Source organism: Notolepis coatsorum (assembly GCF_963971535.1).
Source record: "Notolepis coatsorum genome assembly, chromosome: 3".
NCBI lineage: Eukaryota > Metazoa > Chordata > Actinopteri > Aulopiformes > Paralepididae > Notolepis > Notolepis coatsorum.
This window is the reverse complement of record NC_140167.1, coordinates 207,521,098-207,539,315: the sequence shown is the minus strand read 5'-3', so window position 1 is coordinate 207,539,315 and position 18,218 is coordinate 207,521,098. Positions and strand designations below refer to the sequence as shown.

General features: G+C 43.6%; 1 pseudogene across 1 annotated transcript; it reads left to right on the top strand.

Moving 5' to 3' along the window:
• Nucleotides 1–12,119: 12,119 nt before the first annotated feature.
• Nucleotides 12,120–13,079, top strand: LOC311224809 (MIT domain-containing protein 1-like; annotated as a pseudogene). The gene is made up of 3 exons: nucleotides 12,120–12,264; nucleotides 12,360–12,461; nucleotides 12,607–13,079. The product of its transcript is annotated as an MIT domain-containing protein 1-like (transcript).
• Nucleotides 13,080–18,218: the final 5,139 nt, after the last annotated feature.

Here is an 18,218-nt window from a genome sequence, read left to right as displayed (position 1 = left end):
TCCCCTGGTGTCATGTTGAGGTTCCCCTCGTGTCATGTTGAGGTTCCCCTCGTGTCGTGTTGAGGTTCCCCTTGTGTCATGTTGAGGTTCCCCTGGTGTCATGTTGAGGTTCCCCTCGTGTCATGTTGAGGTTCCCCTCGTGTCGTGTTGAGGTTCCCCTCGTGTCATGTTGAGGTTCCCCTGGTGTCATGTTGAGGTTCCCCTCGTGTCATGTTGAGGTTCCCCTCGTGTCATGTTGAGGTTCCCCTCGTGTCGTGTTGAGGTTCCCCTCGTGTCATGTTGAGGTTCCCCTGGTGTCATGTTGAGGTTCCCCTCGTGTCATGTTGAGGTTCCCCTCGTGTCATGTTGAGGTTCCCCTCGTGTCGTGTTGAGGTTCCCCTCGTGTCATGTTGAGGTTCCCCTCGTGTCATGTTGAGGTTCCCCTCGTGTCATGTTGAGGTTCCCCTGGTGTCATGTTGAGGTTCCCCTCGTGTCATGTTGAGGTTCCCCTCGTGTCATGTTGAGGTTCCCCTCGTGTCATGTTGAGGTTCCCCTCGTGTCATGTTGAGGTTCCCCTCGTGTCATGTTGAGGTTCCCCTCGTGTCATGTTGAGGTTCCCCTGGTGTCATGTTGAGGTTCCCCTCGTGTCGTGTTGAGGTTCCCCTGGTGTCATGTTGAGGTTCCCCTCGTGTCATGTTGAGGTTCCCCTCGTGTCATGTTGAGGTTCCCCTCGTGTCATGTTGAGGTTCCCCTCGTGTCATGTTGAGGTTCCCCTGGTGTCATGTTGAGGTTCCCCTGGTGTCGTGTTGAGGTTCCCCTGGTGTCATGTTGAGGTTCCCCTCGTGTCATGTTGAGGTTCCCCTCGTGTCATGTTGAGGTTCCCCTGGTGTCATGTTGAGGTTCCCCTCGTGTCATGTTGAGGTTCCCCTCGTGTCATGTTGAGGTTCCCCTCGTGTCGTGTTGAGGTTCCCCTCGTGTCATGTTGAGGTTCCCCTCGTGTCATGTTGAGGGTCCCCTGGTGTCATGTTGAGGTTCCCCTCGTGTCATGTTGAGGTTCCCCTCGTGTCATGTTGAGGTTCCCCTCGTGTCATGTTGAGGTTCCCCTCGTGTCATGTTGAGGTTCCCCTCGTGTCGTGTTGAACTATAGTTCCTAGCAATGATACATCAGACAGGATGGTGGTTATATACACAGGGTGGGCAGGAAGTGACATCACGACGCAGGTGTGCCTGGGATTGTTGGTCTACAGTGACCACAGGAAAGACCTTTCAATATATAAAGTCTAATCCTAAATACACAAAATATACATATATACCAAAGTACCTAATTACCAGAAACAAAATATATAACTTGCCCATAGTTTCTAGGGCAATTTAAATAAGCCCCTTACCGTATTTACCAAACAAAAAATTCTCATATGAGCAACCTTGGAAAACCATAACTCTTGCTTAAAAACAACAATCATAATTAAACGTGAAATAATAATAATGCTGGTATAAGGCGCTTAAAGGAAACAGGTTAAAACGTTCTCTTCATTCATTCCTCTAGGTTCGATGCAATTGAACAGGTGGATATAATAACCTTCTCGTTGCAACAGTAACTTGTGTCTGTCTCCCCCTCTAGAGGGCCTGTGGACTAACTCTAATCCCATGTATTTGAGATCATTAACGGCATGTTTGCATTTGGAAAAATTTCTAGCTACTGACGACTTTATATCTGAATTTCTCACTGAACATTTATGTTCACTGATTCTCGATTTAAAGGCTCTAGTTGTTTTACCCACATAAGACAAATTGTGTGTATTGAGCTGTACTGCAGATATATTTCAATTGCCTTACTTATTTACATAAGTATTATAGGCCTACAGCAGTATTGTACAGACAGTAACTATACTTTTGCTCACACAATATCTTGAATGAATGAGTTTATTTATTTCGAACATAAATTGAAAATAAATAATAATAAAAAACAAGTAATAAACAGATTTAAAAAAAAAAAAGCAGTTCATGTATAATATTGTAAAATAGCTTAGACATAGCCTACTTGCATATAATAGTCATGTATAATAATTCCTTAATTACCATCATACGTACCCACCACATCATAGACTAGTGTAGGGCTGGGTGATAAGGCCACTATACCATATCGCAACATTTGTCTTTGTTTTTTTTGACGGTATTTGATGTTAGTTATTATACTTTTCAAGTACAATTTATAGTGTGATATGACTTTCTTTTTAATTTTCTTAAGTCATTATGTTGTAATACATTTGTTACAAAAAGAAATTCCTGGCAACAATATTTAAAACAAGGTAACAGAAAGATTGCCTGTTTTGGATGAAATAGCACCATGACAAATGTATTTCCAACACAATGACTTAAAAAAAACATTTATACATATCTATATATAGGCTATATTGTGGATGACAGTAAAAATAAATCCATACCTTTGTGTGGATCCCTGAAGGTATAGTTTCATATTCACTTCACCTCCCAACCCTACTTTATAATCATGGAATAATGGACTGAATGTCGGTAAAGATCCTTGACACGACAACTGTTGAGAACCACATGCTCTTCAAGACAGGCCAATATTTACTAATGTTTTACAACAAATATATAACCAGGATGATACAAATTACATCAGGGATGGGATGGTAGAAAATGTATTGAATAACATATTTAATAATAGTTTTCTTTTTGGACTAAATTAATCTGTTGTTTGGGGTGGTTCTAGTAGAACTGAAAAGAAAAGTATAAGCCTTGAACATCAGTGTTGTTTTTCTCTCGAAAAGCAGTGTTCCTCAGTAATCCAGATGAGCTAACACATTACAGTAGATTTAAAGGGGACATGTACTGCTATTCCTAGCACTATTTGGGCAACTTTACACAATTCCTGTGAGTGTATTGAAGACATCTGTACTTTTTTTTTCAAAGAAATTCATTGTTTTATATTTCTAATCAAGTACTCAAAACCATAATTTTTCAGCTTCAAGATTTCAGGCTGTTATGGCCTGGCTCCGCCCATAAGCACTTTGAGTGACAGTCAGTCCACACAGTCTGCGACTGGTAGACAGAGAGAGAGAGAGAGGGGGCGAGAGAGAGAGAGAAAAAAAAGACAGGCCTTTCTTTTTTTCTCTGCCTCTCGGTGTGCTGCGGCAGCTTGTGGGGGGGGGGCCTCCCTTCCTCCCTCTCTCTTCCTTTTTTTCTTTCTATCACTCTCCCGTTCGGAGGTGTGTGTCACGCGGACCTCCGCGCGGCAGGTCCCCCCCCCCCCCCCCCCCAAGTGCTCCTGAATGCTCTCTATCTCTCTCTCTCTCTCTCCCTCCAGAGTGCACGCAGAGTATGAGGAAGTGGTTTTCCACTCGCTGTGTACAGTCAGTCTATGTAGATTGTGGGCGGGCATTAGCTACAACCACAGAGCCAATCACATCACTGTCTGCTACCCAGAGCCTGAGTAACGTCATTCAGGCCTTCAAATCAGGATGGCCTAATTTACTGGAGAAGGAAATGATCTGAGCTGAATCAGAGCAATCCGCCAATATGGTATTTAGACACTAAAACACATTGATACGAACTCCTATTACTATAATACAATGCTAGAGACTGAAAAATGACATTTATAGTACATGTCCCCTTTAATGAGAACACATTAGCAGATTTGTCTGACTAAGGACAGCCCTACAGTAGCTTCCAAGTTCAGAGCAAGACACCTAATGTACAGTCTCCTCCCCATCATATGTGTATATATTTTCTCCCCACCGTATGTATATTTCTCTCCCACCCGCCAACCCCCTCCTAATGTACAGTCTCCTCCCCATCACATGTATATAATCTCTGTTAGGATCTATGGGTAACAGTACTGTATATTTGCATATTGTATATGTCACAAATTAACAGTACTATATACCTGTATGTCATGTATGTCCCTATGCCATAAATGTCATGATGTCATGTATGTTGTGTATGTCATAAATGTCACTATGAATTGAAAATGGGGGACCCTGATGTAAACAAGACAAAAGTCTTTCTCTGGTCTGCATCCCCTTAACAATTGTGTGTATTGAGCCGTACTGTATTGTACCCATTCTGCAATCTGTTAAATAAAGTTTTCATTCATTAATTCATTCATTCATTCATTCACACATTGCCATAGATTTGATATGTGTGCATGTATTTGTTCACCTGTGTCTGTGTGCCTGTGTCTGTATTATACAGATGTGTCAATTCAGCAAATTATTTGTTAGGTTTGTTTTTTTGTGCTACAGTCTCTCCTCAGATCTCCAGCCAGTAGGAATGGATGCAGCAACTTTGTACATGCAGAAATAAAAATGGGGTTGGGAGTTTCATTTTTTTCAGTGACAACGTCCCCTCTGAGAACACTGTCTTTTAGTGCCACCTTGTGGTCATTCTGGGAACGGAGGAAACGCCACATATAGAGAGAGATAGATATCCCCTATGTCTGTATATACCTGCATATAATCCTTTTTACACATCTGCAGATACTATATCTGTACATATCCTTTACTTACTCATACTAGTTGTGCTGCTGGCCAGTATGACTTACTACCATAGTGTCTATACCTGTATCACTGCACTGTACCCATTCTGCAATCTGTTAATAAAGTTTTCATTCATTCATTCATTCACTGTCACTGTACATATTAATATTACTCTGTACATACATCTGATTAGCATTACACTCACTCAGTAATACTAATTTATATTATAACATTATTTTATACCCAGTTAATCACCTGTACATTGTATATTGCTATTGCACTTTACTGTTACATTTTCACTCTGGTTGGATGCCAAACTTATTTTCGTTGTATTGTACTTGTGCTGTATGATGACAATACATTTAGTATTGTTAGTATTGTATTGTATTGTATTGTTTAGTATCTGGTATGTCATAAATGTATAGATGTAGCAGTACTGTCTATCTGTTTGTCAAATGTCATGTATGTCATATCCTGATGAATTGAAAATGGGGGACCCTGATGTAAACAAGACGAAAGTCTTTCTCTGGTCTGCATCCCCTTAACAATTGTATGTATTGAGCCGTACTGTATTGTACCCATTCTGCAATCTGTTAAATAAAGTTTTCAATCAATCAATCAATTTGAATCTAATCTAGTCGAAAGCTCACACAAACATGTTATAACTGATGACCTCATAAAGTCAGAGCCACGTTCATAGTCTCTGGCGCCGCCTGGTGGCGTTGTCATCAATGGTGAATGTGCTGCATGTCTTTAGCATCCAGGTTACATCACTGATCGGAGGGTGAGCTGTCAGAGTTCTGTCTGTACAGTAGGAGTGGTTCATGTTCTGTCTGTACAGTAGGTTCATGTTCTGTCTGTACAGTAGGAGTGGTTCATGTTCTGTCTGTACAGTAGGTTCATGTTCTGTCTGTACAGTAGGAGTGGTTCATGTTCTGTCTGTACAGTAGGTTCATGTTCTGTCTGTACAGTAGGAGTGGTTCATGTTCTGTCTGTACAGTAGGTTCATGTTCTGTCTGTACAGTAGGTTCATGTTCTGTCTGTACAGTAGGAGTGGTTCATGTTCTGTCTGTACAGTAGGTTCATGTTCTGTCTGTACAGTAGGTTCATGTTCTGTCTGTACAGTAGGAGTGGTTCATGTTCTGTCTGTACAGTAGGTTCATGTTCTGTCTGTACAGTAGGTTCATGTTCTGTCTGTACAGTAGGTTCATGTTCTGTCTGTACAGTAGGAGTGGTTCATGTTCTGTCTGTACAGTAGGTTCATGTTCTGTCTGTACAGTAGGTTCATGTTCTGTCTGTACAGTAGGTTCATGTTCTGTCTGTACAGTAGGAGTGGTTCATGTTCTGTCTGTCTGTACAGTAGGAGTGGTTCATGTTCTGTCTGTCTGTACAGTAGGAGTGGTTCATGTTCACACAAAAACTGACTGAACTGTCCCAAGGCACAGGAAGCACATCTGTGAGTTGTTCTTAGTGTACCCATTCTGCAATCTGTTAATAAAGTTTTCAATCAATCAATCAATCCGGGCCTGTGACGGTCATGTGTACCCATTCTGCAATCTGTTAATAAAGTTTTCAATCAATCCCGCACGGTGCAATACTCCCAATTCAGCCATTGGGTGGGACGGTCACGTGACCCAAACTTTATTAACAGATTGCAGAATGGGTACACTAAGAACAACTCACAGATGTGCTTCCTGTGCCTTGGGACAGTTCAGTCAGTTTTTGTGTGAACATGAACCACTCCTACTGTACAGACAGACAGAACATGAACCACTCCTACTGTACAGACAGACAGAACATGAACCACTCCTACTGTACAGACAGAACATGAACCTACTGTACAGACAGAACATGAACAGTAAGTGACTTCCGGGGTAGGCCTGATTGGCCCCGACAGGCACGTGACGCGCAACTTTCTCTGCCGCGCGGCACGCTCCGCGGAGCCCTTACGGAATTACGTAACCGTCCAAATACGCCATGACTCTCATTCGGCGCTATAGCTCACCTCGCAGAGCAGCGGTCCTGTGATCCTGCAGTCCGTTGTTGGTGAGTTCGAATCCCATCAAATCTTTTTTTTTTAACGTGATTTTTTTTTTAACGTGTATTCTTTCGCCGGTTAAGGTTAGGCATGGTTAAGGTTAAGGTTAAGGTTAGGCATTGTTTCGGAGTTGGTTAAGGTTAGAACGGTTAAGTTTAGGCGCTGTTAAGGAGCTGGTTAAGGTTAGAGTTTGTGTTAGAGAATGGCAATATTCTTTCTATGGTTAAGGTTAGGCATGGTTAAGGTTAAGGTTAGGCATTGTTTCGGAGTTGGTTAAGGTTAGAACGGTTAAGTTTAGGCGCTGTTAAGGAGCTGGTTAAGGTTAGAGTTTGTGTTAGAGAATGGCAATAGACAGCCTATTTCCGCGCGACAGCTCTCAGCAGCCTCGTTGCGCGTCCTGAGTTTGCCGCGTCACGTGCCTGTCGGGGCCAATCAGGCCTACCCGGAAGTCACTTACTGTTGCGGAACCGGTACACGCGGTCCGGAGAGAGTGGCAGTGGGAGGAGCCTCGTATGGGTCCTGAGTGTTGCGGTCTGGAGAGTGTGGCAGTGGGAGGAGCCTCATATGGGTTCTGCGGTCCTGCAGCTGGATGCATCTCATTGTAGCCAATAGGGGGTATCTGCAGAGCCGCAGAGCCAGGCTGGACGGGTATAAGTGGTCTGGACAAGTATAAGTGGTCTGGACAAGTAGTTGCGAATGGGGGGGGGGGGGGTTCGTCTCGTTTACATAGGTACATTATACATAGACAGTAATGTTACATCTAGACATGTAATAATAGAGTAAAGTAAACTTGTACCCATACAGTGTTACATCTAGACATACCAGATCTAGTAATAATAGAGTAAACTTAACTTTCGTCTCAGTAACAATGTTCATAAAGTGTTGAGTGCTACAGTGTAGGTTAGTTTATTAGGACAATTCCACCATTGTGGGGCAAGGACTAAGAATAGGCGACTTCTCTTTGATGACCCGACTTCTCTTTGATGACCCTCCCGGAGCTTGGATAGGAGTAGGAATAAACTGTACATATACAGCACTGTTTGAACCTGGCACACAACATACTTCACATGTCATTTTTTTTTTTGTTATTCCACCATTGTGGGGCAAGGACTAAGAATAGGAGACTTCTCTTTGATGACCCGACTTCTCTTTGATGACCCTCCCGGAGTTTGGATAGGAGTAGGAATAAACTGTACATATACAGCACTGTTTGAACCTGGCACACAACATATTTCACATGTCATTTTTCTTTTTGTGGAGACGAAGATGATGAGTACCGGTCTTCTCCTCAGACATAAAATCAGTTTTTCAATACAAGTACGACTCAAGACACAGAACATTAGTATGCAAAATAAAAAATGAACACAGATTTTGAGTGTGAATGAAAACTTTATTGCAACAAGATTGCAGAATGGGTACAATACAGTACGGCTCAATACACACAATTGTTAAGGGGATGCAGACCAGAGAAAGAAGTTTTGTCTTGTCTTCTCGTACTGAAAACGTGACTGTTAGCACAGAGACGGCTGCAGTTACACACAGGGCCATTTTCGTTTCGTTTTCAGGGTCAGTTTCGCTTTTCAGAACGAAACGTAATGGCAGGCAAGTTGCCCAGTCCACACGAGCGCTGGATTTAATATAACAGAGCATGAGGTGAGGCGGACCTTTAAAAAAGTGAATATCAGGAAGGCAGCAGGTCCGGACGGCATCCCCGGCCGCGTCCTAAAAGTCTGTGCCGACCAACTGGCCCCAGTATTCACTGACATATTTAACCTGTCCTTAGAACAGGCTGTCATCCCCACCTGCCTGAAGAAGTCCACTATTATCCCTGTACCCAAAAAATCCAAGCCTGCTTGCCTCAACGACTACCGCCCTGTAGCTCTCACCTCCATAGCCATGAAGTGCTTTGAGAAGCTAGTAAAGGGCTAGCTCCTCCCTCCCCATCAACATGGACCCCCTGCAATTTGCATACCGCCCCAACAGGTCCACGGAGGACGCCATATCCCATGTGCTGCACACAGCAGCATCACACCTGGACAAGAGGCAGGGGAACTATGTGAGAATGCTATTCATCGACTACAGCTCGGCATTCAATACCATAGTCCCCTCCATACTCATAGCCAAGCTCAGGGACCTGGGCTTGGGCTATGACCTCTGCCAGTGGGTCTTGGACTTCCTGACTGGCAGACCCCAGGTGGTGAGAGCAGGCAACTGCACCTCCTCATCCATCACCCTCAACATAGGGGCCCCCCAGGGCTGTGTTCTGAGTCCCCTCCTCTACTCCCTGTACACACACGACTGTGTGGCTCAGCGGAGTAGCAATACAATCATCAAATTTGCTGACGACACAGTGGTGGTGGGCCTGATCTCTGCCAACGACGAGAGGGCCTACCTGGAAGAGGTCAAGGTCCTGGCGGGATGGTGCCAGGAAAACAGCCTCTCCCTGGGGCACCGGTTGAGAGAGTCAACAGCTTTAAGTACCTCGGAGCCTACATATCCGAGGACTTGACATGGACCACACACATTGACAGTGTTGTGAAGAAGGCACGACAACGCCTCTACTTCCTCAGGCGCCTAAGGAAGTTCCAAGTCAGCCAGAAGATCCTTAAGAACTTCTACTCATGTACAATAGAGAGCATCTTGACCGGCAACATCACCTCCTGGTTTGGGAATAGCACTGCACAAGACCGAAGCAGACTACAAAGAGTGACACGTTCAGCCGAACGCACAATTGGAGGGGGGCTCCCCACCCTCCAGAACATTTACTACAAGCGTTGCAAGGGCAAGGCTAAGAGAATCATTAAAGACTCCAGTCACCCGAACAACTGCCTCTTTGAACTGCTGCGGTCAGGCAAGCGATACCGGAGTCTCAAGGCGAGCACAGAAAGACTCAGAAGAAGCTTCTATCCCCAGGCCATCAGGCTGCTAAACGAACAATGAATGAACACTACACAACAACAACCACCAAACGCACATAGCACACACATCCACACGCACACACTCACTTTAAACAAACACACTGTAGCACCCACTCCACACACTTTATAGCACACACCCACTTTAAACAAACACACTGTAGCACCCACTCCCCACACTTTATATTTATGGATGAAGGATTGCACTACAACTCGTACACCTTACTGTAAATTGTACCTAAAATTGTACCTCATCCCATTTCTGCTTTGCACTAGATAGTACTGTACATTAGTACACTGCATAGTATTGTGTATTGTATATTATATGGTAACTCAGAACATTGTACATATGTCTATACCGAACACTGTGACCTCATTTTTCTTCTTCTAAATTCATGCTATATTATGTTATTATGTTATTTGATACTATCTTGTCTAGCACAGTCTCTGGAGCGTAACAGTAAGAAGCATTTTGTATGAAAGTATTCTGTACTTCTGTATGACAACTATTAAAGAACTTGAACTTGAACTTGATAACCATGATTGTATGTGCGCAGTTGCACTGTTCGGCCACACACAACCGGGGATTTGCTACACTGCAACCCCGGTCTTTGAAAACCGGAGTCCAGGGTGAAGTTTTGCGGTTTTGTGTGGGCATAGCAACCAAGGTTCCCAGTGTACAGCAGAGCTGTCGCAATTATTTCCCATGTTCACGGCAGACTGTAAAAAAACAATAGCAAGTTAGCAACCGAGCGCGGGGTAGAGAGATTAGTGTCTCGTTTACATCAGGGTCATATCGACCCTGTACCCGTTGCTCTTGAAGGGCTATTAGACAAGTACAGTACAATGAGAGAGGTAGTGCGACCTTCCACACGTTACTCTCCCAGTGAGAATCTGCGCTGCCAGGCTGGCCGCACATGGATACGCGTCCGGCGTAGATGACAACATATTTAGTATGATTACAAATCCTGAAAATTAAGAAGTTGTCCTTTAGGTGGTCAGAGACTAAACCATTTAGGCGGGATGACTAACAGCTATAGTCAGAGAACACCCTGGAGTGTGTGTGTGTGTGTGTGTGTGTGTGTGTGTCCACCCATGTACATGCAGGTGAGTTAAAGGAGAAATGTAGGTGTCATGGGGGGGGGGGGTACAGGTATGGACAGGGTAATAGTAGAAAGACATAAATACAGGCAATAAAATGTCATCTGAATATAAAAAATATGAGAAAAATAAACAGTATTATTCAGGCGAGGGTCTGTACCCTAACTGGCATGATATACATTATAGGTGCTGCAGGTTTTGGTGGTTAAGAGTCAGACACAGTTAGCAGTCAGACATTCCTAATAGTCGTGCAGTCATTAGTTCTCCAGCTGCTGGCAGCAGCATCTTTGAGGGAACAAAGTGACAACTAAACACACATCCTCCAACTGTTGACACACTGACTCTATTATTACATGTCTAGATGTAACATTACTGTCTATGTATAATGTACCTATGTAAACGAGACGAACCCCCCCCCCCCCCCCCCATTCGCAACTACTTGTCCAGACCACTTATACTTGTCCAGACCACTTATACCCGTCCAGCCTGGCTCTGCGGCTCTGCAGATACCCCCTACTCATTGTAGTGGGCACTTACATGGACACTTAACATAATCCACCTACACTGTCACTTTAAGGACACGGGGCATTGTGGGTAGCTAGAGCGGCCATATGAACTCTTGGCTTGGTTTGTTGTGGTATCCACGCTATGCTAATAAATGACGCACACTGATGTGTGGTCAAAGAAACTCAACTCTCTCTGGTCGTGATTTCCCATCCCCTACATTGGTGAACCTGACGTTCTTGGACGCTTTCAAGAACGATTGAACAATGGAAGCAGCAGTCGCGCTGAAATTTGTGGAAGCAGCAGTCGTGCTGAAATTGCCAGAGTTCTGGGAAACGCAAGCTACTGCATGGTTTGTGCAGGCGGAGGCGCAGTTTGCAATAAAGAAAATAACGGAGGATGATACCAAGTACTATCACGTTGTCGCTGTGCTGGGAACTAACACGGCTGCCAGAGTGGTGAGTCTACTCACAAACCCTCCGGCGCACGACAAATATGGCACGCTGAAGGCACACTTGTTGAAGTGTTTTGAACTATCTGAGGTGGAACAAGCTAACCGGCTGTTTTCATTACAAGGTCTGGGCGACAGTAAACCGTCCGAGCTTATGGATAGGATGTTGGCGTTGATGGGAGAGCATGAGCCCAACCACTTTCTCTTCAGACAGCTGTTCTTACGCCAGTTACCGGCTCAGGTAAGGGCTGCGTTGGCCAACACAACAATAAATGACTGCCGTATGTTAGCCGCGGAGGCGGATAAGTTATTTTTGGCCAGCCAACAACAACACTGTGCGGCCGTGTTCTACCAGGACCAACCCTCTTCCTCTCACCATGGGGATTATACCGTCGCTGCTGCGGTGGCAGCCCCTCGCCAGCGGGGGAGAGACACTGGCTGGTGTTTCTTTCACACAAAGTGCTGATTTTGCGCTAGCAGCTAACCTAACGTTAGCCTTTAGCTTGCTAGCCGTTTATATGTGCGTAGTTCTATGTTGCTAGCTAACGCTAGACACTCACGCAACAGGGAGGTATTGTGAACTAACCTTGTAATATAAAGGCCTAGCCACAACTCAAGCTTGAGGTAGAATCATGACACTAAACCATGTGTCAGGGATGGAAGCATCGGCCGTCAGTGTTCTCAAACGAGCCGTGGAGCTGGACCAGGGCTCACGCTTCCAAGAGCCTCTCGTCTGTTACCAAGAAGGGATCCAACTCCTCATGAACGTGTTGAAAGGTCTCCTTCTCTCTTTCTCAAAAAGAAAATGTGTATAATGTATCAAATAAAAAGTAAGAATATAAAATTAGTCACATTTACTTTTCTGTCTGCAGCTGTGAAAGATGATCCAAAGAAGGTCCACTACAGATTGAAGATCAGGGGTTACATGGACAGAGCAGAACAGATTCAACTACATGTGAATCACCTGCAGGAAGGTAACCACCTCCCGATCTCTCCTAATCTGCTAGGAGAGGGGTGTCGTTGTTGTAACTGTCATTTTGCTGCATGAAACTACGTTTGCCTGACCTTCTATTTCCCCATTCTACTTTTTATTCCTCCTCTCTTTTATCCTTCCAACAGATGGGAAGCACCACGAGCAGATTGGAATAATAGCAGAGAATGCTACAGCTATGAGGTTCTGTTCAAGCCATCCATCAGCAATACGCTCACAGAGGTGTGGGTGGAAGACCCTTACATACGACACATCCACCAGTTGGACAACTTCGTACGGTTCTGCGAAATGCTGCTGAAAGCTTCCTGCAAAGTGAAGCCCATCCCCCTCCTCACCTCTCACGGTGAACATGGGGACCGCGGCCAGCAGGGCGGCGCCCTGGCGGAGCTGAAACAGAGTCTCCAGGAACATAGAGTGTCAGTACTCCTCCACCATCCATGACAGGGAGATCAGGTTTGACACTGGCTGGAAGATCAAGATTGGAAGAGGCCTCGACTACTTCAAGAAACCTAACGGTCGCTTCTCCATCGGTTACTGTGACTGTGATCTGAGGGAGTGCCAGGAGCCCACTGTAGACATTTTCCACACAAAACACACATAAACGGTGCAAGAGGCATGACACTGGAACTTCTATTTTCTATCTCTTGTAGTGAGACTTAGCCTAATCGTCTGCCAACCATGCTTTCTCCTCCAAGTGCCTCATCATATGCCTTTATTGAAAATAATTAAAGTTGTAAATCTTTACTTTGCAATGTGTCCTCATCAGGTGATTGTTTTTTCATAATCATGTTTATGAAATTATGATAATACATTTTAAATTATAACCATCTGATTGAATTTAAATCATAAATTGGCCCATTAAATTAAAAGGGCTTCATGTTTTGGGTTTATGGATTGAGGAATGTTTGGCTACCATTCATCCTTTGGAGATCATTGGCAGCCACATGGCGCCATCTGGTGGACAAGGTTAGCTTATTTATACATTGGACCATTAGAGGATTTATTTTCAAATATATATTATTGCTGTTCTTTTGTTTGTTTTTTCTCAGTACATGTTTGTTTTTTCTCAGTACATTTCTAGCCTATGTTACACACACGATTGGGAAGTTTATCTTCCTAATCTACACATTAGGTTTACTAAATAAAGTCAAGGTTACTTCTGAGGCCCTGAGAGTGTGCTACATACAGTAAAGAGAAAGGAAGTAAAACATTAAGAAGTAAAAAGTAGGTACAGTCAATATACATATATACAATACAGAGTAAAATGAGTACCAGTGAGGTAGAATGCAGAGGTACAAAACTTGGGGTAGGGTGCAAATGAGGTATTGAATGTTGTGCAAATCTCTTTAATAATAGATAAATATAAAGCGTGTTGAAGTGTCTAAAGTGAGTGGTAAGGTGAGTGTTTGTTTATATCCTACACGTCGTGTATGTCTATGTTCCAGGGGTGTAAGTACTTCGTTACAATACTCAAGTAGTTTTTGGGCATTTGTACTCTAGTATTATTAGGTTTGTATACTTGTACTTTTATAGAGAAAAAAGTTTTACTCCTTACATTTAAAATGAAGACCTACAAAGTACAAATCTCGCAGGTCCAACCTTAACACTTCCAGTGCCACTGGTTAACATGGTTAACATGCATTGTGAACGCATAATCTCAGTCTTAAATTATGACTTGTTTGCAGTCAACATTGTCGAAACGGATTGTTTTTTTAATCGCTTCATTTCCGTTTTTAATGGATTTTGAAAAGCCCTCGTTTTCAAGGAAAATATAAAGATTCAGTGATAATCGGCATTTACTGGAATATTCTGGCATACACAAAAACATCATTTTTCGGCCTATTTATGAATCGTTTTCAAATAAATGCTAGATTATCGATAGTATATGTGTATTTATGCACGCTATAGAAGCGGGCTGAAATATCGATTCTCTCATTTCCTGATCAGCGCGCACACACATGGGACACGTTGATATATCTGTGAAAAAAGCTTGATTATCCCAAGACTGGTAAAATAAATTCCTTACCTCAGATCAGATGTTATCCAAAAAGATTATTCCAATTCCTGGTCGCCATTCCAAATATCGATCAAGTTTATGGATTCAGCGTTGGGTACTGTAAATACATAATCCACGCGTTTTCCCGGCCGGCGATCACAATGGATTCTTCAGTTGGCTTGACGGAAAAGTAAAATGAGGAAACTAAACTTTAAAAACAGCCTATCAATGGAAAATTAACCCGCCCATACCCATGCTGATTGGTCCTTGTGCAAGACTAGAAAGCGGGGATCTTTGATTAAACACCTGCTATCAGAAGAATAGACAGTCAGAATAAAAGTTAATACTTTAACTTTTTAGTACTTGAGTACATTTAAAAGTAGAAACTTTTTTACTTTTACTCAAGTGTGTTTTTAGCCAGATACTCTGACTTTTACTTGAGTACGATTTTGAGACGGTACCCATACTTTCACTTAAGTATAATTTCTGGGTACTTTTTACACCCCTGCCCATACCTATGCTGGTCCTTGTGCAAAACTAGAAAGTGGGGATCTTTGATTAAACAACTGTTATCAGGACAGTCAGAGTGACGAGCTACAGAAGATGGCCACAAACTATAGTACGAGTGATGAAGAGGACGAAGCGGTCAGCGTGGACGGACAAGAGGAGCACCCATGGCCCTATCTCCATGAAAAGTTACTTCTTTTAAATGTAGTTACCGTAAGTACTAAAAAGTTAAAACTTGACTTTTACTTGTGTGTTTTTAGCCAGATACTCTTGACCTTTACTTAGATTTTGAGACAGTACCCATACTTTCACTTAAGTATAATCTCTGGGTACTTTACACCCCTTCTATGTTCACAAGTCACAAAATGGACTCCCCTCACTACTTAAGGACTCTATCACAGTTTACACACCTGCAACTGTCACAGCTTCTACCTGTAATGTGACCATTCTGCTTCATGCATTACATACCGTGTCATTTTATTTGGTTGTTTGTTTTAATTATTTCCCTCACCTCTCTTGATGTCTCCTTTCCCCATTACCCATCGAGGGGACCTTTTGTCATTGTAAATAAGAACATTCACTTAAACAGCTATTTTTGCTTTTAGAACAATATGGGTCATTCTCAGGGTATAAATTGAATGTAACGAAAACGCAAATTCTTAGTTTTAAATTTAGCCCTTCAAGAAATATAAAGACGAAATTTTAATTACAATGGGAAGCAGAATCCATGAGATATTTGGGAGTAAATATACCAAAAGATTTGTCAAAATTGTTCGCCATTAACTTCCTCCCCTTGAATCAAAAGATTAAAGAAGACATACGGAGATGGGATGCAATACCTCTTCTGAATTTTGGATCGCGAATTGAATCGGTAAAAATGAATATTTTGCCGAGATTACTCTATCTGTTCCAGGCCCTCCCTCTAGACCTACCTGACCAACAATGTCAGGAATGGGACAAACTTATTTCAAGGTACATCTGGCAAGGGCGGAGACCTAGAATTAGATACAAGAGTCTACAACTAGCAAAGAGCAGGGGAGGGGTTGCACTTCCATGTTTGAAGGACTATTATATTGCAGCTCAATTAAGACCAATGACGTGTTGGTGTAGTCCAGAATATTTTGCCAGGTGGAAGGAGATCGAGATGGCAGTAACAGAAGAGTATCCAATTCAAGCGGCAATTGGGGATAAGGCTTTGTTGAATGATTTAAGGGAGTTGGGAAATCCATGGATTAGTTTACCACTTAAGTTGTGGAGTAAGGTAACAGCCCCAAAAAAATGTAAAAGAAGCCATAAAGGTTTTGGGATGGTGTGCGTATGACCCAGAGTTCGTACCCAAAAGAATGGACGTACGGTTTAAAGGGTGGGAGACTCTAGGCCTAACAGCATATTGTACCTTTTTACATCAGGGGTCAATGAAGAGCTTTCAAGATCTGAAGTTGCAGCATGGTTTGAAAAATGAAGATTTTTACAGATATCTTCAAGTTCGGCACTATATCGAGCAACTACTGAAGCAAAGTAAACAAACACTTTCTGAAAATATTTTATTAAAAGTCTTCAGAGAGGCTTATGTCTCGAACTCAAACCAAAAAACCATCTCAAGACTCTATAAGGGATTACAACAGACGAAAGGTAATTCATTGTATGTAAAACAGAAGTGGGAAAGGGAGGGAAACCTAAATATAACAGAAGAGGAATGGGAGGATTTATGTGAAATACAATGGAAAACATCAAGTTCACCAGTATGGAGACAATTTTGTTGGAACTCCCTGATTAGGTTATTCAGTGCTCCAGCTCAAGGAGCCACCTGATTAGGTTCTTCAGTGCTCCAGCTCAAGGAGCCACCTGATTAGGTTCTTTAGTGCTCCAGCTCAAGGAGCTACCTGATTAGGTTCTTTAGTGCTCCAGCTCAAGGAGCCACCTGATTAGGTTCTTCAGTACTCCAGCTCAAGGAGCCACCTGATTAGGTTCTTTAGTGCTCCAGCTCAAGGAGCCACCTGATTAGGTTCTTCAGTGCTCCAGCTCAAGGAGCCACCTGATTAGGTTCTTTAGTGCTCCAGCTCAAGGAGCCACCTGATTAGGTTCTTTAGTGCTCCAGCTCAAGGAGCTACCTGATTAGGTTCTTTAGTGCTCCAGCTCAAGGAGCCACCTGATTAGGTTCTTCAGTGCTCCAGCTCAAGGAGCCACCTGATTAGGTTCTTTAGTGCTCCAGCTCAAGGAGCCACCTGATTAGGTTCTTCAGTGCTCCAGCTCAAGGAGCCACCTGATTAGGTTCTTTAGTGCTCCAGCTCAAGGAGCTACCTGATTAGGTTCTTTAGTGCTCCAGCTCAAGGAGCCACCTGATTAGGTTCTTCAGTGCTCCAGCTCAAGGGAGCCACCTGATTAGGTTCTTTAGTGCTCCAGCTCAAGGAGCTACCTGATTAGGTTCTTCAGTGCTCCAGCTCAAGGAGCCACCTGATTAGGTTCTTCAGTGCTCCAGCTCAAGGAGCCACCTGATTAGGTTCTTTAGTGCTCCAGCTCAAGGAGCCACCTGATTAGGTTCTTTAGTGCTCCAGCTCAAGGGAGCCACCTGATTAGGTTCTTCAGTGCTCCAGCTCAAGGAGCCACCTGATTAGGTTCTTCAGTGCTCCAGCTCAAGGAGCCACCTGATTAGGTTCTTCAGTGCTCCAGCTCAAGGAGCCACCTGATTAGGTTCTTCAGTGCTCCAGCTCAAGGAGCCACCTGATTAGGTTCTTCAGTGCTCCAGCTCAAGGAGCCACCTGATTAGGTTCTTTAGTGCTCCAGCTCAAGGGAGCCACCTGATTAGGTTCTTTAGTGCTCCAGCTCAAGGAGCCACCTGATTAGGTTCTTTAGTGCTCCAGCTCAAGGAGCCACCTGATTAGGTTCTTTAGTGCTCCAGCTCAAGGAGCCACCTGATTAGGTTATTTAGTGCTCCAGCTCAAGGAGCCACCTGATTAGGTTCTTTAGTGCTCCAGCTCAAGGAGCCACCTGATTAGGTTCTTCAGTGCTCCAGCTCAAGGAGCCACCTGATTAGGTTCTTTAGTGCTCCAGCTCAAGGGAGCCACCTGATTAGGTTCTTCAGTGCTCCAGCTCAAGGAGCCACCTGATTAGGTTCTTTAGTGCTCCAGCTCAAGGAGCCACCTGATTAGGTTCTTCAGTGCTCCAGCTCAAGGAGCCACCTGATTAGGTTCTTCAGTGCTCCAGCTCAAGGAGCCACCTGATTAGGTTCTTTAGTGC